At 36.4% G+C, this 22,756-nt stretch overlaps 1 protein-coding gene across 2 annotated transcripts in view; it reads right to left on the bottom strand.

The window, feature by feature from the left end:
- Positions 1-22,756, bottom strand: part of Epha6 (EPH receptor A6) — a 732,346-nt gene that overhangs the window by 450,952 nt on the left and 258,638 nt on the right. The window lies entirely within an intron of this gene.

Below are 22,756 nucleotides of genomic sequence, written 5' to 3'. Positions count from 1 at the left end.
AACCTCTCTAAATGAGGTAGATAATGGTAACCAGTGATTCCCACATTGTTCTCATGTCCATTGTGCTCTGAGAGCAACTGCAACAGGTTGGCACATCACATTATAAGCCCATTCTTACATTTATAAGTAAAATCAAGAAAAATGGCACCCAGTCATCGCCTCACTCATTTTCCTTCCACTATGTCATAGTCTGTAGAAGCTATACTTCTCAACTGTGGATAACCAGATAGTTAATAATACAAATTAGACATAAATTCATTGTTACGTTATGCATTGTTACTGGCTACGAATGGAAGAAGAGCAAGAAGTCTCATAGGTACCTTTGTAAACAACAGTGGCTCTTTCACTGATTATTCTGATCAAATATCAGTCAGAAAAATCATTCAGAGAACAAGAGCCCTAAATGACAACTCACTCTTGAGTGAGTGAGCAGTAAGGTGAGACTGAGAAAATCCTACAGCCTCTCACTCCTTTAACAGTTAAGAGGATAAAAAGCATGTTTACACCAATGCCAACTTTCACCCAACCCAAACCTTTTTTTTCCCTTCAATTTTGTTTTCATTCCTATGTGATGTGTGTTCAGACACTGAGCTTCTCAACACTGCTTGCTTGAATGTTTTCCCAATGAAGAAGAAACAAATGCTTCAGAAGTTATAGCTGTTTATGCAGATTAGAACATTATGCAATGCACACATGAACTGAAACAAATGGCACCCCCAAAATGTAGACAATGTTGTATGTTAGTTAAACACGAAATACTTGAAAAATAGAAGGAAAAATTCTGTTGTAATTTTTTAAATAAAAAAACTATTAAATTCTTGGTTTCAGATCTCTCCAACTTGCCTCTGTGTACTGCCTTTGCTGTGTCCCAGAGGAGCTGGTAATTTGTGTGTTCATTTTTGTTGAATATCATGAACATTTGAATTTCCTTTCTAATCTGTTCCATGACCTACTGGTGATTCAACAGTGTGTTTTTCAGCCTCCATGTGCTACAGGATTTTCTTTGGTGGCTTTTGGTTTTGAATTCTAATTTTGTTCCCTTGTTGTCTGAGAGAATGCAGGGCATTATTTCAATGTTTCTGAATTTGGAAAAATTTGCTTTGTGACTTAAATATGTTGTCTATTTTGGAGAATGTTCCATGTACTGCTTAGAAGAATGTGTATTCTGATGCTGCTGGATGAAATATTTGGTAGATGTCTGTTAAGTCTAGTTGGTCTATGCAGTTGTTTATATTTGAGGTTTTTCTGTTGAGTTTTTGCTGGGTTGATCTATCCAGTGGGGAAAGTGGTGTGTTAAAGTCCCAAACAATTAATGTCTTTGGATCTTTGTAAGATTTTAAGGAAAGTAGTGTTTCTTGGATAAATATTGGTGCTCCTTCTTTTTTGGGGGAATAGATATTTGGAATTGTAATATCCTACTGAAGGAGAGATCCCTTAATTAGTATGTAATGATCTTCTTCGTCTCTTCTCAAAAATTTTAATTTAAAGTCCATTTTATCTGATATTAGGATTCAAACTCCCGCCTGTTAATGGGGCCATTTGCTTAGTAGATTTTGTTCCAGCCTTTCACTCTCACAATATGTTTGTTTTTGTGGGCAAGGTGTGTCTCTTGAAGGCAGCCGATAGAAGGATCTTGCTTTGGATCCAACTAGACAAATCTATGTCGCTTAATTGGAGATTTAAGTCCATTGAGAGTTAGGACTAAGAGGTAGTTCGGTAGTTCCTGCCATTCTATCCACCTTCTTGGAAAGCACTATGGAGGTTCCTCAGAAGACTACACATAGAGTTCCCCTATGACCCAGCAATCCCACTATCTGGCATTTGCCCAAATGATGACAAACTAGGCTGTATTAAAGTGATCAGCACAACTATATTTATTGCACCATTATTCACCATAGCTAATATATAGAACCAACACAGATGCCCCTCAGTAGATGAATGGATCAAGAAAACGTGGTATCTATATCTATATCTATCTATATATATATGCATATGTATATACATACATATCTACATATCTATATGTAGATATATCTACATGGATATATATGAATTCCATGACACCACCTCATTTGTTAGAAAATGGAAAGACTTAGAAAAAAATATTTTAAGTGAAGTAAGCCAGGCCCAAAGAAACACAGGTCCCATGGTTTCCCTTATTTGCAATAACTAGTTTAAGTCTAGGTTAATCTTACAGACAAGCAGAATAGGTCAAAAGCTATATACCTAAGACCATATGAGATGGTGCTAAGCAAAATGAACCCCAAGATAGGAACACAGGAGCTTTTATCTTTTTCGCTGTTGTTTTGAATGTACTATGTGATTTTTTTGTTTCTTTTGTATGTTCTTCCCCCATGGTATAACCCTGTTTTCCCTGTACTTGATTTTGCATCTTATATATACATTTTTCTAATTTCAGGAAGGGAAGGGAAATAACAAAATGCTGAAACAAGAATGCAGGTTGACCCATTGTAACAATGAGATGTACAAGACACTATTTTGAAAATGAACTTTACAACTTGGAGGGTGGGAGGGAGGAGTTGGGGAGGTTTGGAGGGAAGAGATGGTATGGGAAAAACAAAGGAGAGGGTAATAATGCTTAATAGGAAATGTACCCATAACCTTACTCATGTAACTGTAAATCTTCTGTATAGTATCTTTACAACAAAAATATATTTTAAAAAAGAAAGAAAAACCTGTTTTATCTTGTTATATCCCAGCACTTACAGGTGAAGCAGAGCAATAGTAAAAGAATATTTCACTGTTTGATTTTATTCCTATGTGAACTTGAGTTGGGTTCCCTTGCCCAGTACTGAGAACTAGAGGGACCAAAGCCAAGTGCTTAGTGGTTGCACCTTACCCTCTCAGATTCACTCATGAGGCTGATGAACAAACTTGAGTTCTATGTATGTCCCATCCTGTGCAGATGTGGCAGAAATGGAGCCAAAGGGTTCTGTCTTCATCAGTGAGAATTCAGAGACAGGAAGTAGGAAGATCAAGCACATGAGATCTGGGAGGTTAGCCAAATCTAGAATCAAAGGTCTGTCATAATAAATGACCGTACCATATGGATTTAGTCACAGATTTTTACATGTGTTATTACAGCTCCATTACCAATCTCAGATACCAGGATATCTCAAAGGTGTTGTTTAATTCAGTTATTTTGTTAAACATTCGAGTACAATCAAATCCTTCACAAATCCTTTTGGAAGGTTGACTAAAGAGGCAGGTGTTGATGCTGGAAAAACATCTACTACTTTTGTTATGTGGAGAGTGAAAGGAGGAGGATGGAGAAAAGGAAGTGAAACATAAAGGCTATATTCTAAGTTAGTTACTATAATAAGCGGTTGAGTTTAATCCATTTGGGAAGCTCAGAATTTCTTAACTGAGAAAGTAAAGAAGTTGGAGTATTTAGACTCTAACTTCCTTCTTTTTTTTTCAAACTGAAGTTTGAACTCGGGGCCAACAAACACTCTAATACTTGAACCACATTCCTAGTCTTTTTAAAAATAGTGTCTCTTTAATTTTCCAGTCTTGGAACAAAATTTTCTTATCCATACTCTCACATAACTGAGAATACAGGTATGAACCCTCACACTCAGCTTGTTTGTTGTGAAAGAAGTCTGTCTTGGACTGTCTTTGAATAATAATTCCCAGCATATACCTTTGGAGTAGCTGAGACAGATACACGCCTGTGATTAGAGGTATGCACCATTATCACCACCTGAACTAATTTTCTAACAGTCGTTATTGACAGCTACTTCTAGGGGGGGTCACTAATTTCTCACAATCTTCTACCAAAAAAGTTTTAATGTGACAATTGGAAGTTAGTCCAAAGTTTCTGAATGAATTGAGAACGTGTGGGAAGTCAGATAGTATCTGCTACAAGTATGGTCACGTAGTGACTCACAGGGTATGAATCAGCATCAGCCTTATAATAATAGTGGACTTATAAGATCAGAATGCAGCTGCAGAACTCCTTTTACTGAATGAGGTCTACAGGGTACAGTAATATATCACTCACAGGTTTGTGGTGTACTACTGGTTGTATGAAAGTATACTGCACATAGTCATAGAATGTAATTTGTAAGGATGCTAATAAATAAATGTGTATTACTTCTACTTCTAAAACATGTTTACTCTAAACAGAATGGTGTACTCTTGTACAGCTTAGCCTTTACTATCAAGACACCAGTCAAATGACTGACAATATGATGTCCATACAACAGTAAAATTGCATTCAGATACACTTCTTAGAGATGACACTTGAATTTGCTGTGCTACATAGTGTGCTATTTCTTTCAAAACTGCCATCTCCTGGCTCACACTCTTACACAGACCCTCAGAAGCAGTCTGTACTGATCTAGCTTCCACTGAAGGGTAAAAAGCTGCTCACCCTAACTCATCACACATGCTCAACACCTGTGAAAGATCTCTGCTAAAGTGTGCAACCAGGAACTCAGCATAATACAAGAAAATTTCAAGTAAACTGCATGCATTTTTAAATTGGTTCTTCTTTAGGTCGCACACAAAGCAATGTTTCATCTGGCAGAAGCTCCAGCTTCTGAACTAAAGGGGAAGATACACAATGGCCTAGAATTTGACATGGGGTATATGACTTTGGGCTAGTCTTCAGCTTCTTTTGGATCAAAAGCAAATCATATCCACTCTCTTAGGTCCCAGTACAGGTAAAGGCTACAGTGGAAGGAAATGGCAGTGCCAGTGGCAAGAGATGGATCTCACCATGCTCACTCCCCTTGCTCTGGAGCTATAATCAGAGGCTCATTTCATTATAGCTCTTTAGCTATAATTAGAATTCCATTCTATTCACGTTTCTCAGTTCTTGTCTACTTTGCCAAGGAAGAACATTTAAAAAGTACTTAACTTAGAGTTGGAGAAAATGACTAAATATCATTACAGGAAGTTTACCTTTGACCTCACTAGCATTATCTTCTATAAGTAATATTATTTTAGACAAAACCCCTCGTACTTTGTTTTTTCTTTTCCTTTTGCTTTATTGTTTTATTCTCACTTTTATTTTTATTGTAAAGGTGATGTGCAGAGGGGTTACAATTACATAAGTTGGGTTTTCATTACATTTCTTTTTGAACAATGTTAACCCGTCTCTCATTTTCTCCCAGTTTTGGATGTCGTTATTCATCCAAGGTTGGCCCTAGAACTCTCCATCTTGTGGCATAATTCTCCCAGTGTCTGGCTGATATTTATGAACATATGTGACTACACCCATCTCTAAAGTATTTTTAAAATAAATTAAATACATGTCCAGAGAGTGTTATTTGACACTTACTGGCATCAGAGAGATTTGGTAAAGTCTGATAATAATACAGACATTATTCATTTATGGGTATAATTTGCACTTGATGACTTTATTTAGAAACATGATGTATCCAATGTCATTGTCCATGACACAGAATGCAGTAATGGCATGGTGGAGGAGAGCTGTCACTACCACTGAGATTTTAGGATTATTTTAATTTTTACTATAAAATTAGCAACAGAAATTTGTGAGAGTAATTAAAATTTAACCATACTGTTTGAAAAATTCAAACAATACAGATAACAGAAATGTCATTCACATCCTTTCCCAACCAGGATCTGCTCTACAGCAGCTGCTGTTAATGACTGGGTATGTATTCAGCTAGCATTTTCCCATACAGTTAACTACATATGTGTGACCATTTGAACACACACACACACACACACACACACACACACACACACACACACCTAGGTTGTTATGCTGAATTCTTTCTAACCTCAGTATACAATTCCTTACTTATTTTTGTCCTCTGATGTGTTTCTTTTAGCTGATTTTAGACACATTTTCATTAACATAATATAGATTAAATTCCTTGTTGTAAAAACATCTTTACCATGTTTACTTTTTTTAAAGCAAATAAAATATTAAGTAGGTGTTAAACCCTTTCCCCTATTCCATATCTTCTTTTTTCACCCTCGGTCAACTCATTTATTCAATACTTTGGGTTTTATAGACTCTGCTATGTAAACAGTAAATACATGTCATGTTTTTAGGTGAAATTTAGGATGTAGAGATTTAGAGAACCACTGTCCCTCATGTTCATAGATTGAACATGCCTTTAATGGCAAAGGCTCACTAACTCAAGGCCTCGGTTATCTCACACTTTATTAAAACATTTGAATTGATTAATGTGTCAACCTATAAATCTTCTTATTGGACAGCATGCTCAAGGAAAAGATACTAAAGGCATAACTCTCAGAAGGAGCAAGATGAGATCAATGTACTTGCAGTTAAGCTGAGAGAGAAGGTTATCTGAACACGATTTATGAGGCTGGACACAAGAAGCAGATTAGAATTTAACTGATGATAGGCCACCTAGTTTTCGAGAGTTGGCTTCTGTATTTCTATACAAATTATGGTTAGATGATTTGAAAACTTAGAAATAACATTGAGATTTTAAATTCTATAGATAGGCAGCATCTTGAGAGGGCTACTTAACTCTCAAACAATGCAATTTTTCAAATACCTGCTGTTGGGGGCAACTAAAGAAGACTCTTCCAAAGGGACCATAGAAACAATACTGAGGGGTGACTTTCCATGAATCAAGGAAAATCCCTCCTTCTTCAAACATTCTTCTTTGTTAACTGTCATGCCTTAAATGTTTGAATCTCTTTTTTTTTTTTTACAAAGATCATATTGCTATCTCAAAATATTAAAATGATTTTCCAAGTTTGGTTTTGGAAAATATCCCACATGGCAAAACACACTTTAATATTCCAAAGTAAAGGGATGGAAATTACTTCATGTATATATTTATAATTCTACCTGTAAAGTTATTTCTTTATATAGCATATATTCAATAACATGTCTTCAAGTAGAACATGAAGCCATTATATTGTTTTAAGAAGACCAGTTGATTCAATTTCACTTGTAACATAGACCTGGGCCACTGCTGCTACTAAAATGCTGGTTAAGGCACAGCTTCATGCTGAATCCATTGCTCACCTTAGACATCAATTGATTTATTTAATGGAATAAAAGTACATTTGCAGTCTGAACAAACAGAACAAGATTTTACCTGAATTAATGCCTAGCCAAACATACAGGTCTGAGCATGTCTGTACACAGACACGACATCAACAATTATAGAAGCCATTAAAAGCTTTACATTTGTTTTTAATGTACCATGTGTTTTTTTTGTTTTTTCTGTATGTTCTTCTCCCATGGTATAACCCTGTTATCATTGTATTTGATTCAGGTGCCCTGCATCTTGTATATATAGTTTTCTGATTTGGAGAGGGGAAGGGAAATAACAAAATGCTAAAACAAGGAGACAGGTTGACCCATTGTAACAATGAGATGTGCAAGACACTATGTTGAAAACAAACTTTACAACCTGGCTGGGAGAGGGGGGGTTGACAGGAGGAGTAGGGGCGATGGGGAGGGAGTGATGGTAGGGGGAAAACAAAGGAGGAGGTAACAATACTTGATACGAAATATACTCATTACCTTACACATGTAACTGTAACCCCTGTACAGTATCTTTACAGAAAATCTATTCAAAAAATAATCCTTTGTGTTAACTTCAATAATTAAATCACAATAGCTTTGAATTTGATTTCTGACACCATATTGCTTTTTTAGATAATTTTTTCTCTTTTAATTTCATTTCTTTCATTTATTTTTTGTTTATATGGCACTGAGGAGTCAAACCAACGGCTTCATGCATATCAGGCAAGCACTCTACCTCTAAAGCCACATTTCAGCCCCCCTCACCATTCTGTTGTAACTTAACAAAATATACCCAGGCCAAAAAATCAGCTGGACATCATAAAATCTATGACATTCTCCTTTTTTTTTTTGTTGGTGATGGGGTTTAAACTCTGGACCTGAACGCTGTCCCTCAGCTCTTCAGCTCAAGGATAGGGCTTTACCAGCTGAGCCACTGCACCACTTCCAGTTTTTTGAGTGGTTTAATGGAGAGAGGAGATTCACACCCTTTCCTTCCCAGGCTGGATCCTCACATCTCATCTCTTGAGTAGCTACGACTACAGGTGTAAGTCACTGGCTCCCAGCAAATTCCTTTTTTAAATCAATTATAATTCAATTAATTATAATATGTTAATTACAAATAGATTTATACTATTGGTTTTTGGTGTTAGTCTTGGAGTTTAACTCAGTGACTATGTGCTATTCCTGAAAACTCTTTCTCAAGGCTAGTGCTCTACCACATGAGCCAGAGCTCTACTTCTGGTTTTTGGTTGGTTAATTGGCAATAAGAGTTTCATGGACTTTCTTGCCTGGACTGGCTTAGAGCCACACTCATCAGATCTCAGCCTCCCTAGTAGCCAGGATTAAAAGCATGAGCCACCAGCAACTGGATGTCACCTAATTTTTGATGTAAAGATTTTTACATCAAATCTAGATACATCAGCCTCTTTTTATCTGCAAGAGACACGTATTCCAGACCCCCAGTGAAAGCCTGCAACTACAGATAGTACTGAATCCTCTACTTATGACAAGTTCTCCTGTATACAATTGGTGGGAAGGTAAATTAAAATAGCTATTTTGGGAAGTACAGATTTTCCTCAAAAGTTCTAAAAATGAAACTCCTATGGGATATAGCTATATTACTCCTGGGCATATATTTGAAAGAATATAAGTAAGGTATAAGAAAGATGTTTTTACACCCATGTTTTTTGTAGAACTCATCACTATTCCAGTACCAAGCTATGGAATCAGTCTAGGTACCCTATTTTTCTAATTTCGGGAGGGGAAGGGAAAAAATAAAATGCATAAATAAGGATACAAGTTGACCAATTGTAACAATGAGATGTAGAAGACACTATGTTGAATAAGAACTTTACAGCTTTGGTGGGAGGGAGTAGTTGGGGAGGTGGGGAAGGAAGGGATGGTAGGGGAAAAACAAAGGCGGCAACGTTATTGCTAGGAAATGTAAGCATTACCTTACTCATGTAACTGTAACCCCTCCATACAGTATTGTTCCAATAAAAATGTATTTAAAAATAAATAAAGACAGTAAAGAATCTACACACAATGCAAGATTAATCAGGCACAAAGAAGAATAAAATTGCCAGGCACAAGTGACTCATACCTGTAATCCTAGTCACTCAGAAGGTTGAGGTCTGAGGAATCGTGGTTTGAAGCCAGCTTGGGTAGAAAAGTCTGAAAGACTCTTATCTTCAATAAACTACTCAGAAAAAGCCAGAAGGTGTGCTCAGCTGAGCAAAAAGAGGCTAAGGGACAGTGTCCAGGCCCTGAGTTAAAGCCCCAGGGTTGACAAAAATAAAGAATAAAATTATATTGCTTAGCCGGGAGTCAGTGGCTCACACCAGTAATCCTACCTACTCAGGAGGCAGTTCAAAGCCAGCTTGGGCAGGAAAGTCTGTGAGACTCTTATCTCCAATAAACCACCAGAAAACAGGAAGTAGCACTATGGCTCAATTGGTAGAGCACTTGCCTTGAGCTGAGGAGCTGAGGGACCCCACACAGGCCCAAATTTCAAGCCCCAAAATGGACAAAAAAAAAAAAAATATATATATATATATATATTGCATGTAGAATAATTGGGTAGAACTAATGAACATTATTTTTATTTAAATCTTAAAAATAAGAAATAGTTCAAGAAACTCGTGAAAATAATATAATATTCAAATGAAGATAAGTAAATTAGATCTAAAGTGATTTATCTTCCTCCATAAAATCCCAAAGAGATAGCAAAGAAAAACTGAAACAATATATCTCCACCAGCCTTACAAAAAGATACTTAAAGACATACTACACATAGAAAACCAACAAGACCACAATATAGGTCAAGAAGCTGCACTCAAACTGAGAATCCAAGAATCATAGGAAGAACCCAGTTGTCACAGCCCCCAAGAATGTGGATAACATGGCAGGAACTAGCAAACACCTCTCAGTCCTAACTTGCAGCATTAATGGACTTAACTCTTCAATGAAGTGACACAGACTGTCAAGTTAGATTAAAAAGTAAGATCCTTCTATCTTCTGCCATCAAGAGTCACACCTTGCCTATAAAAACAAACACATTTTGAAAGTGAAAGGCTAAAATAAAATCTACCAAGCAAACTGCCCTCATTAACAGAAAATAGACTTCAAATTAAAATTAGTGAGAAAAGATAAAGAACATCACTACATACTAATTAAGGGATCTCTCCTTCAAGAGGGTATTACAATTCTTAATATCTATTTTCCTCCAACAAACAGAGCACCAATATTTATCCAAGAAACACTACTTATCCTCAAATCTCACATAGGTCCAAAGACATCAATTGTTGAGGACTTTAATATACCACGATCCCCACTAGATAGATCAACCTGGCAAAAACTTAACAGAGAAACTACAGATCTAAACAACTGCATAGATCAACTAGATTTAACAGACATCTATCGAATATTTCACCCAGCAGCATCAGAATTCATGTTTTTCTAAGCAGCAAAAGGAACATTTTCCAAAATAGACCACATTTTAAGTCACAAAGCAAACTTATATAAATTCAGAAATGTTGAAGTTACATCTTGCATTCTCTCAGACCACGAGGAAATAAAATTAGAACTCAACACCAAAAGCTACCATAGAAAGTCTTGTAACAAATGGAGGCTGAAAAACACACTGTTGAATCACCAGTGGGTCATGGAACAAAGATTAGAAAGGAAATTCAAATGTTCATGATATTCAACATAAATGAACACACAAATTACCAGCTCCTCTGGGACACAGCAAAGGCAGTACTCAGAGGCAAGTTTATAGCTCTGAGTTCCTACATCAATAAATTGGAGAGATCTGAAACCAACAATTTAATGAGACATCTGAATCTCCTTGAACAATAGCAAGCTAAACACTAATACAGTAGATAGAAAGAAATAATTAAAATTAAATGAAGTAGAATCCAAAAAAGCCATAGAAAGTATCAACAAAACAACAAATTGGTTCTTCGAAAAAATTAACAAAATTGATAGACCCTTAGCAAATCTTATCAGAAAAAGAAGAGAACATACCCAAATAAATAAACTCAAGAAAATGGAAACATCACTACAGAAACAACCAAGATTCTGAACATTATAAGGGAATACTTCTTAAAACTTTATGCTAGTAAGTTTGAGAACTTGGCAGAAATGGACCTTTTCCTAGTGAATATCGACATGCTGAAACTAAACCAAGATGAGTTAAACTATCTTAACAGGCCAATATCAAGCATTGAAATAGAAACAGCAATAAGAGACCTTCCATCGAAGAAAAGCCCAGGACCAGATGGATTTACAGCGGAATTCTACAGGGCCTTCAAAGTAGAGCTCACACCAATACTCCTCCAACTCTTTAATGAAATTCAAAGAGAAAGTTCACTACTGAGCTCATTCTATGAAGCCATCATAACCCTCATCCCAAAACCAGGAAGGGACTCATCAAAGAAAGAGAACTATAGACCCATTTCTTTGATGAACATTGATGCAAAACTTCTCAACAAAATTTTAGCCAATTGACTTCAACAATTCATCCAAAAAATCATACACCACGATCAAACAGGATTCATTTCAGGGATGCAAAGCTGGTTCAATATACACAAATCAATTAATATAATTCATCATATCAACAAGAGCAAGGATAAGAACCACATGGTTATCTCAATAGATGCAGAAAAGGCATTTGACAAGATCCAACACCCCTTTATGATGAAGGTTCTAGAAAAACTAGGAATTCAGGGAACATTACTCAATACAATAAAGGCTGTATATGACAAACCTACAGCCAGAATTATACTTAATGGTAAAAACTAAAGCCATTTCCTCTTAACTCAGGAACGAGACAAGGATGTCCACACTCTCCAATTCTCTTCAATTTAGTATTAGAATGACTAGCTACAGCAATAAGACAAGATGCAAACATAAAAGGGGATCCAAATAGGAAAAGATGACATGATCTTGTATTTAAAGAATCCCATGGACTCCATTCCCAAATTACTCGAGCCGATTCAAAACTTTGGCAAAGTAGCAGGATATGAAATTAACCCTCATATATCAATGGCTTTTCTGTATGCCAACAATGAGAAAAGTGTGGCTGAAATCAGGAAAGCAATTCCATTCATAATAGCCCCACAAAAAATAAAATACTTAGGAATTAACCTAAGAAGTGAAGGACTTCTATGATGAAAACTTTGAAGTTTTCATCATAGAGGGGCTGGGAAGGTGGCTCAGTGGTAGAGCGCTTGCCTTGCATGCCTGAGGCCTTGGGTTCAATTCCCCAGCACCACATAAGCAAAAAAAAAAAAAGCCGGAAGTGGAGCTGTGGCTCAAGTGGTAGAGCGCAAGCCTTGAGCTGAAGAGCTGAGGGACAGCGCCCAGGCCCAGAGTTCAGGTCCCACAACTGGACCCTCCCCCACCAAAAAAAAGATGTTATGACAAAAAAACGAACTTTACAACGTTAGCAGCAGAGGGGGGGGGGGTGGGGGGGTGGGGGGGGGTGGGGGGGGTGGGGGGGGGGTGGGGGGGGGTGGGGGGGGGTGGGCAGAGGTGGGAAGATGTGAAGGGATGGGTAGGGGAAACAACGGAGGGGGCAACAGTGCTTGATAAGAAATTTAATTGTAACCCTTCCATACGGTATTTTCACAATAAAAAAAATCAAGAACAAAGTAAGGGAACAAAAAGGAAAAAAAAAATCCCAAAGAGAGATCAACCACACATAGTCCTAGTAAATCATGATTTTTGTGGTGTGTCTATGAGAATATTTCTGGAGGAGATTTATGTATGAATCTGAGTGGATTATGATAAAAGGGCAGCAAACAATTGGCTAGATGCCAATTGGACTTAAGAGCACACTCTTCTACCTCTGCAAATCAAAACTTCAAGTTCCCTGACTTATTTACTCTAGGATGTATACCATCAGTCCTGTAAGTTCTCTCACCTTTAAAACTTAAGGTATATTACTGATATCTCAGTGTCTCCAAACATGCTAGTGGCACATTTTGGGACTCTTTGATAACCATAGGAATTGAGGCCCTTGATAAATCTCTATCTATCTATCTATCTATCTATCTATCTATCTATCTATCTATCTATCTATCTATCTATCTATCTATCCATCCATGCATCTATCTCTCTGCTCTTGGTTCTGTTTCTGTAACGATCTATAGTACAACATTTAAATTTTAGTTTATTTCAAAGGAACTTCATGACATTTTGTGCTCATTTTCATTTATAGCTTTTTTGCTTGTCCAAATTCAAGCCTAGCTCTAGAAAATGTCTTAGAACTTACAAAAGTTGTTTTATATATGCAAGGAGTGTAACAAAAAAAGTAAAAAATATACATAGCCAGACAAAAGCCCCAAATCATATCCTCTGGAAATATATAAGCTCATGAAATAATTTCTTTAGCTGGTCATAAATCACTTTTTAGATCACCAGTAACCCAAGGTCAGATCCATAAATAGAATGCTTTTTGCTCAATAAAAATGCAAATATTCTTGATTCCTTAAAACTGCAATGGTTTGGGTATGCTCTATAAATGGTCACTTGAGCAATAGGAAAGTAGATTGATGATGCTATTATTCAAACCAACCCTATAGAGGTATTGATAATTCTACTGTAAGTACCTTTCTAGGTTTTAGAGCAATTCCTTTATTTTATTTTATTATTTTTTTATTGTGAGACTACCATACAGAGGAGTTACAATTACATGGGCAAGATAACGGGTACATTTCTTATCAAGCATTGTTGCCTCCTCTTTGTTTTTCCTTCTCATCTCATTCTCCCCCCAACCGATCCTTCCCCCCCCCTCCACCAAAGTTGTAAAGTTCCTTTTTTGAGAATTCCTTTATTTTAGGACATGACAGTTTCTGAACACTATGCCAAAGCAGATTTATACATCGTACACATACATATTCATAGGTTTAAAAGAAGTCTAATTTATTCCAATTAATAGGTCCACTGTTTGGTCTTACATCTAACTGTATCATTGATTGTCATTTACATCAAGTTGTGTCTCTGTATCTCAGGCTTGCACCATGTGCAGTACACACAGAAGCCTGAGAATGGAGAAGACACTATAAATTTAAGTATTTCTGCTAAAGCTCTATTTCTGAAAGTTTTAGGGATTAGGGCATAGGATTGGAGGAAACAAAGTAAATAGATTTTCAGTTGTTCTTGTTTGCATACAAATGTAACAGGTGTTTGTTATGAGACATATTTGCCAAGAATTGTGCTCTACAGAGGATCCACTTCTGAACCTTTCATATTTCTTTTAGGTTGGTGTACAGGCCTTTCCACTTGCTAGTTAGCCACTTTACCATGAGGGACAGGCCGGTAACACTTTGGTTTTAGTTATTGTTCAGATAGGTTTGTTGTTTTTGAGGGGAATTAGCCTGAGACTGAAACTAAGCTGGATAAACATACATGCATCTTATGCTTGGCTTGTTGATTAAGGTCAGATGTTGCCAAATTATTGTTTAGACTGGCCTCCAACTACAATCCTCGCAGTTTCTGCCTCAAGAGTAGCTGGGATTACAGAAACAAGCCATTGTACTGGCTGTTCATTTCTTGAGCCCATATCTCATTTGTTCACAACATATTGTGTCAATGTATATTTTACTGTACCCTTTCATGCCACCACACACACTCTCTTTTGTGAACTATACTCTGTTTTCTACTTTAATATTTCATAAATATTAAATTTTTAACAGACAATAGTTCACAAGACAATCACTCCTCCTAATCTGCAGAGCCTATAGCTGCAAAGTCAAATAAAATATCCAATGGAGGAAACAGACTCTTTTCATCAGTATTTGCTAAAAACAATTTTATAATAATTATTTATAGGGCTGGGAAGGTGGCTCAGTGGTAGAGCACTTGCCTTGCATGCATGAGGCCCTGGGTTCGAGTCCTCAGCACCACACCACATAAGCAAAAAAAAAACAACCTTTGCCGGGCGCTGGTGGCTCACGCCTGTAATCCTAGCTACTCAGGAGGCTGAGATCTGAGGATCGCGGTTCAAAGCCAGCCCGGGCAGGAGAGAGAGACCGTGAGACTCCTATCTCCGATAAACCACCAGAAAACCGGAAGTGGCGCTGTAGCTCAAGTGGTAGAGTGCTCGCCTTGAGCTGAAGAGCTGAGGGACAGCGCCCAGGCCCAGAGTTCAAGCCCCAAGGCCGACAAAAAAAAAAAAAAAAATTATTTATAAAGGGAAGAGGGAAGCAGAAGGCAGAGAGTATAGAGAAGGGTTTGAGGAGTGAAGACAAATTCTGCTATCCAGACACGGAATGAGGGAGCATTCTAGCCTGAATAAAATGTACCAGTGCATTGGTGGATGCTTCCTGCGTCTCAGGTGAGCATATGCGTGCATATACCTGCATATGCCTGACTTTGGGACTGGTTGGAACTGTTTGGGACTATGTTGGAAATATGTGCATTTTACCCCCACCAAAAAAAGCCCACAAAAAATGTTTTATTGTGTCCTCCCCCACGGTATAACCCCTGTTTTCACTGTATTTGATGTTGGTATAATTTGGGGAGGGGAAAGGAAAAAAACAAATTGTTTAAATATGGATACAGGTGGACCCATTGCAACAATGAGATGTACAAGACGTTATGTCAAAAAATGAACTTTACAACTTTGGTGTGGGGGCGGGGGTCGGGGAGTGAGATGGGAAGGGATGGGAAGGGGAAAGAAAGGAGGAGGGGACAATGCTTGATAAGAAATGTACTCATTACCTTGCCCATGTAATTGTAACCCCTCTATATGGTATTTTCAAAATAAAAAAATAATGTTTTAGTATCCATTAAACACAGTTCATAACTTTACTTGGAATTCAAATAAACGGGCAACAACTCTTGCTGGAAGAAAACCTGTGTTGGACATTGGAAAGAGTGTAAACAGGCTTCATCTGAGCCCTTGAATGCTGTCTATGACAAGCCCACACCAATGTTAGATGCCACCCTACTCATTCTAGAAAACAAGTGATTTAGGATAATCATCAGAAGAATTAGGATCTTTTGTGACAATGAAAAGTCTGTGTTGGCATTTATAAACATGAGAATTTGAAAAGCAGTAAAAGAATATAACTATTTTATAAAGCAGCATCATAACCAATTGATATTGCAATCTCTTTCAGTGAAACTATAGAAAGAATAATCTTAATGATATAGATGTCATCATCTGAAAAGGGTAGCTTGGCTGATTGACTTCATTTACATTAAGAATGGTATTTGAAACTGAGTAAGGGTGGTTTAAGCCTAGCTACTTAGGAGGGTGAGATTTGAGGACTGAGGTTTGAAGTCAGCCAGAGCAGGAAAGTCCATGAGACTGATTTCTAATTAACTACCCAAAAGTAGAAGCAGAGCTGTGGCTTACGTGGTAGAGCACTAGCTTTGATCACAAAAACTAAGGGACAGCTCACAGGCCCTGAGTTCAATTCTAATACACACACACACACACACACACACACACACACACACACACACACACACACACACACACACACATACAAGAAAAGCAAGAGATTTTATCAAGATGCATAGTATATAAATTATCATGTTGATATCTTTTTCTACAACTACTTACAAAGGAAAAAGAATGTCTAAAGTGAATTCTCTAGCCCAAATCTAACCAAAATGCAACTTTATTAAAGCTGTGTTACTTAAATGTTGCGAAATATGAAATTAATGAAAAATAAGGCTGGAAATTTTAATTTATATCATCCTTAAATAAGTAATTATTTCACTGAATCAAAACTGATGTTGTGAAATTAATTATAAAAGTGGAATTCTTTTTAAGAAGTTTCTGTCCTGACAGTATGATAGCTTTGAAAACCTATAATGTATCAGAATGATTATTAATGAATTAATACTATTGATAGTAAATAGATTATGTATGAATATGACAAGTCAGGAATCTTCAAGCAAAGCATGTCAATGAACAACATTTATTATTCAAAATCTACTAACACGAGAAGACTAAAACAATCATTTTTGGTTTCTTAAACCTTGAAGCATAGCAATCAGCCAGATATATATTTTAATTAACATTCAAGATTTTGAACTTCAATATTAATTACATATTTAAATCATATTCTAGTTATTTGTACAGAAATTTTTGAAAAACGAGTTTCAATATAAAGTAGAAAATAAAAGAAAAAATAAAATATTCTAATAAATGCATAAGGAGAATCAATAAATAGGGAGAATCAATAAAAATTCAGAGTCTAATCTAAATGGGAAGCCTAGAGGTTTCATTATGAGAAGGTTGGATCCTTGAAGATTCTGAATTAGAATGGGACTGTCTTTGTATTTTACTTTTAGAGCTAGTGGTATATGAAGAGATAAACGATCCTTTGAAACATGAATGCATATTTTTCCATCATCTGAATGTTCTTTCTTTTGTCCATTGAAGCACAGAACGCTTTGCACCACTTTAATGGATTCAACAGAAAGTACCTTACCCTGCCTGGGACAACCACCTGATGCATACACGGATGATGCTGTGGCTTGAACATGGGTTATCTTCCATGGGTTCATACGTTAGAGAGCTGGTAATGTGTGTGGCAGGGTTGAGAGAGTAGGCTCTTTACAAGTCAGAGCTTCATCAGAGGAAAGTAGGTCGCTGGGGAAAGACTAAGACACTTCTTAATAGTACCCTATTAAGTTCTCAGAGGAAGGTCTTTATACTAGAGAAAGAAAGTTCCCCTTTCACTTTCTGGTTCTTGGGTCATCATCCTATCTATCTCTCAGACACAAGCTCTCTACCACAATGTCATCACCCTGGGAGACAGCCAGCGGTCTCTCCCCAAAGTCAAGGAGGTATTAAACCAGACTAAGCTGTAAAATTGTGAAGCAGATATCCAACCTCAGATCTTCCATTATCGTAACAGTAAATGAGTATTGAACAACATTTCCAGGCCTGTGGGAGAAAATTATCTATACACGCCTAAGAGAGCTGTAGACATTTGAATCACTGTATCCAATTGCCTAAGCAGAAGAGATTTCCTCATTCTAGAATCACACATGAACATGACATGCAGCAGAGAAGCTGTTGATTGTCTGTGGTCATAGAGAAGAAGAGAGAAACAGAATGTTATGATAATGAGAGCCATTTGTGACTGGCTCATCCTGGCCCATCTTGGTCAATCTGGATTCCCTGGAATGATGGGAGGTACAGCCAAAACAACCGAGCGTGGCAGCCCTGGCCCTGCATGGCAATTCAATATTTCTCTAAAAATTCTTTGAAAGCAACTATTCTAAAATACTTTTCAACTGGAACAAGTGTGGACATTTTTCATCTCGAAGGAACCAGTAGCTCAGGATGGGTAAGATTATAGGTGGAGTTTCTCTCAATACACAGGAGAGAAACAAATTTCCACCCATTTGTCACTTCATTATAAAAATAATAGAATATGCTTCCAGGCTTTGTATTCTAACCACAAAAGGTGAAGCATAGAAGTTGAGCTAAATATTATAATTTTTTTAATATAAAGGCATTTTTTATGCACGATGAATTGCTTAGAGTACGCAAGTATTCAGAACTGAGAACCATATCCTGTGCCCTTCACAGCAGACTTCTATATTTGCACATAATAACAACAGATGGCATTACCAAATGCTTGTTCCATTAAATTTAAGACTTCCTTTGGGAGAGTAATTGCTTTCTACAATAAAACAATCACCCAAATTCAATATTAAAGAAACATAGAGGTCCCTTAAAAGGCAAACCTATTCTAAGTGGAAGAGATAATTTTTCCAATTTTATAGGTGAGCAGAAATCTAGTCATGCACTTGTCTTTTAAATTGAAACCAAAAGTATCTGTATCTGAATTGTCAGACTGCTCTGCCAACCTGCTCTGCGTAGAAAGACACATTGCAATTTGTATTGAATATTTTAAAATGTATTTTCAGGGAAATCATTAGTCAAAGAGATAATAGCATTTCAACTTCCAGTATGAAGCTCTATTACCTACTAATTCCACATAATTTTCTTATACAAGGGTGCTTATTGATACTAATGAAAGCTTCCTTCTCTTCTGCAGAGAATTTAACTGGCAAAACTACACTGATCCTTAGCAGTGACACTTCTAGTCTTTCTTGCATCAGTCCTGAAACCCTGAATTTTCTCCATTTATTATCTGGCTCACACAATTGTTGCTCTGGAGAGCTAGAGTTAGACATTAGAGGTGAATTTCTTCTGATTTTCCTTGATCCATGATCACATTGTAATCTTCTCTGCACCAAACATTTATCAATTGATTAAACTTCAGAAACATTAATTACTTATATAGAATCATAGTATTTTATCACAATAATTTTTTGTCCTTAAGAGATTTGGTAATAATCACCAAGTATATAGAGTGCATATTATTGTATTCCTTTGCCATGAATAGCATGAATATTAAAAAAAATAAAGACACAATCTCTTCTAGAAATTTCTGTCCAGCCTAGTAAAGAGGAACCTAACCACAGGTTTCTAGATTTTGGTTTACAATTTTCCTACTATAACAAAAGTAAGGAGAACTTTTTGTTATAGTAAGGAGAACATTTTTTTTATAACTAAAGATCAACACTAGAAACTGAGATTGTATTTCCTCAATATTGTTTTTCTTGAGACTTAAAAGAAATCCTAAAATTAAATTATCTCATTTTTGAAAAAAATTAGTTTCTTTTAGCTATTGTAAGGGCAGTAATAAAGAAGCCTCAAAGTGCTGAAATTCCTTAAAAATATACAAGATAATCCTGTTTTACTTATGCCATGTACAGCCACTTTCTTGCTTATAATTATAATTGATTTGTTACTTTTTTTTCTTTTCCAGTTCTGGAGCTTGAACTCAGTCAGGGCCTGGGCACTGTTCCTAAGCCTTGTTTTGCTCAAGGCTAGCACCCAACCACTTGAACCACAATGCTACTTCCAGCTTTTTCTGAGTAATTTATTGGAGATAAGTCTCACAGAGTTTTCTGCCTGGGCTTGAGTTGAACCATGATCCTCAGATCTCAGCCTCTCAGGATTATAGGCATGAGTCACCAGTGCCAAGCAATTTGTGTTTTTTTGATGGTGAATAGGAATGCACATTTAGTAGAAACCTAACTTCAAATGTTCAAGTTTGACATTATTTTTTTCAGGCTACATTTTCTTTGGTTTTGTATGTGTGTGGGGTGGCTGCTGGGGTTCAGACACCAGGTCTTGTACATGCTGGGTAACTTTCCTAACCCTGACCTCTGTCCTCAAGCCCTTTCCCAGCCTCTGCTCCAAAATAACGGGGTATGTCAACATGGGAATACCACTGTACTTGTTAACCTATATTAAGTTCATCTTTTAAATTGGTTCTCTTTATTCATTTTAAAATGACATTAAATTGACAAATGATAATTACATATACTGAAGAGCACAATGAGATGTTTTGATATGTTTGTGCATTATGAAATTATTATACAAGATAATTAAAACATGCTATGATCTCACAGTAATACCATTTTTTATTGTGAAAATACTGTACAGAGGGGTTACAATTACATGGCAAGATAATGAGTACATTTCTTATCAAGCATTGTAGCCTCCTCCTTTGTTTCCCCTTCCTATCCCTGCCCATCCTCCCTCTGCCCCCCCCAATCCTCCCCGCTCCCCCCCACTCCCCGCACCAAAGTTGTAAAGTTCGTTTTTGACATAACGACTTGTACTTCTCATTGTTGCAATGGGTCCACCTGTATCCTTATTTGAAGCCATCAAAGCTGAATAGTAATACCATTTTTGTAGTATGAACATTTAAAATCTAGTCTCTCAGCAATTCTGAATTATTCTTTTTATAATTTATTTTTTTAAAGTTCATAAAGAATCAGTGAATTAAATTCTTCAGGTAGCTGTACTTTTTCTCCATTTAAATTTTATTTCTAAGGTTTGTATTCAACAAATATTCATCAAATACTAATTATGCCTGAAACTCAGGTCCTATCCAGGTTACTTATTTAAATATATATTTTACAGTCTTTCAAAAAGTGATTCATGTTGTTCTCAGAAGTACTACTTTGCCTTTTATTACTAATAACCAGTAAATGTAAAGTTGAATGATGAGAAAGAGTAATTTCATTATCCTGAATAATGATTGCCTAAAATTATGTTTCCATCCAATCATTTAATGCTTGTCTAACACTGTATGGACAAAATCTACTATATGAAAGCTACCTATTGATTTTGATCTTATCATAAATTATGGTTTTTAAATGGAAAATGATATACACAAAGGGATACAAAAAATAGCTATCAAATTGATAAGATAAGGCTGCATCTATAATGTGTATTAAGTAAATGTTTTTCAGTTTGTATTATAATATTTTTTAGTTTAAAACTTCACTAGGTATCCAACAGTGGACACTCTAGTATAGTAGTGCCTATTTGGATTCTTAAAATGCTTATTAGGTGATAATGATTGTGTGTATGTGTGCAATGTATGTGTGTTCAATGCATCACCAAGTATGCATCACCAGACTTTTTTTCATTAATACATTCTCTAGAGTTACCAGAAAAACATTTGAAATACCACGCAGATGAAGTAATGATATAGGAATATTCATAGGATAGAAGGAACAAAACACTGTACAAGTCCATACTTAGATCATAAATCTAATAGCTACTTGTCTCAGCTGAGGAGAAAAAGGCATTAATTGGGCTGTCTGTCTTATGGTGGGCAATTTTGGTCTTCCAAGGGCCATTTCCATGTTAATATTATCCTTATGGCCCATAGAAAATTATCAATACAGACAGATGGCAATGGGCAGTCTACAAGAAACACTAGGTGTCTGTCCAGTTATAAACAAAACAATATTAAAGGTATTAAGGGCATTATATAGGAACTCTTTGGACATTCCCCATCCCCAAATGATATATAAGTGGTAAATAAGTAGACATTAAAACAATTTTTTGTTGCAATGGGTCATCCTGTTGCAACAAGAATACCCACTGGACAGTATATTGGAAAGGAACTTTACAACATCTGGCGGTGAAGGGGGGGGGGGAGGGATAGGAGTGTAGGAAGTGGGGGAGGGAAGGGATAGTGGGACAACAACAAAGGAAGGGGTAACAATGATGGACAAGTAACGTACTCATTGCCTGACTCATGTAAGAGTTGCCCCTCCGTACAACATCTTAATAAAACAAAATTTAAAGAAAAAAATAAAACAATTTTTCATTAGCTTTGAGTTGTGCAATCAAACTGAAGTAAAAGCTGAGGAATAGGAATAACTGTTGGATTACTGTTGGTCAACGCTATATATACTGTCTAACTTTACATTGTCCTTCCCTAATCAAAATTAGAGAAAATAGCAGAGGAGCAATAAAGGAGCATTTTTAAGCCTATTTATCTCACGATTTAATGTTCATTGTACAATAATTTTTACTTTCCTTTCAAGCATTTAGCATTCTAATATAAACTCTATATTTCTATGTATACATACACACATATTTCTTCATTGGTTAGATAACATAATGGCTCCTGGTTTGGGAAATTAGTTTCATTGTAAACATTTTTTGCATAAAACATACATATTATAAAATATTAAAGGGAAAGAGCTATTGAAAGATTGAGTTTTATCTCTACTTGCTAATATAGATTCTATGGTTACGGTTCTTCAAAGATGCTAAAGAGTTTATAAGAAATAATGGCACACAGTGTGTTAGTATATAACTCTTCTTTGCTACTCCAGTCAGGAATCACATTCAGCCAAGCACACAGCCTTTGTAAAGGAACGTAG

Source organism: Dipodomys spectabilis, unplaced genomic scaffold (assembly GCF_019054845.1).
Source record: "Dipodomys spectabilis isolate Male_0828 unplaced genomic scaffold, ASM1905484v1 ptg000032l, whole genome shotgun sequence".
NCBI lineage: Eukaryota > Metazoa > Chordata > Mammalia > Rodentia > Heteromyidae > Dipodomys > Dipodomys spectabilis.
This window is presented reverse-complemented; position numbering and strand designations above follow the sequence as displayed.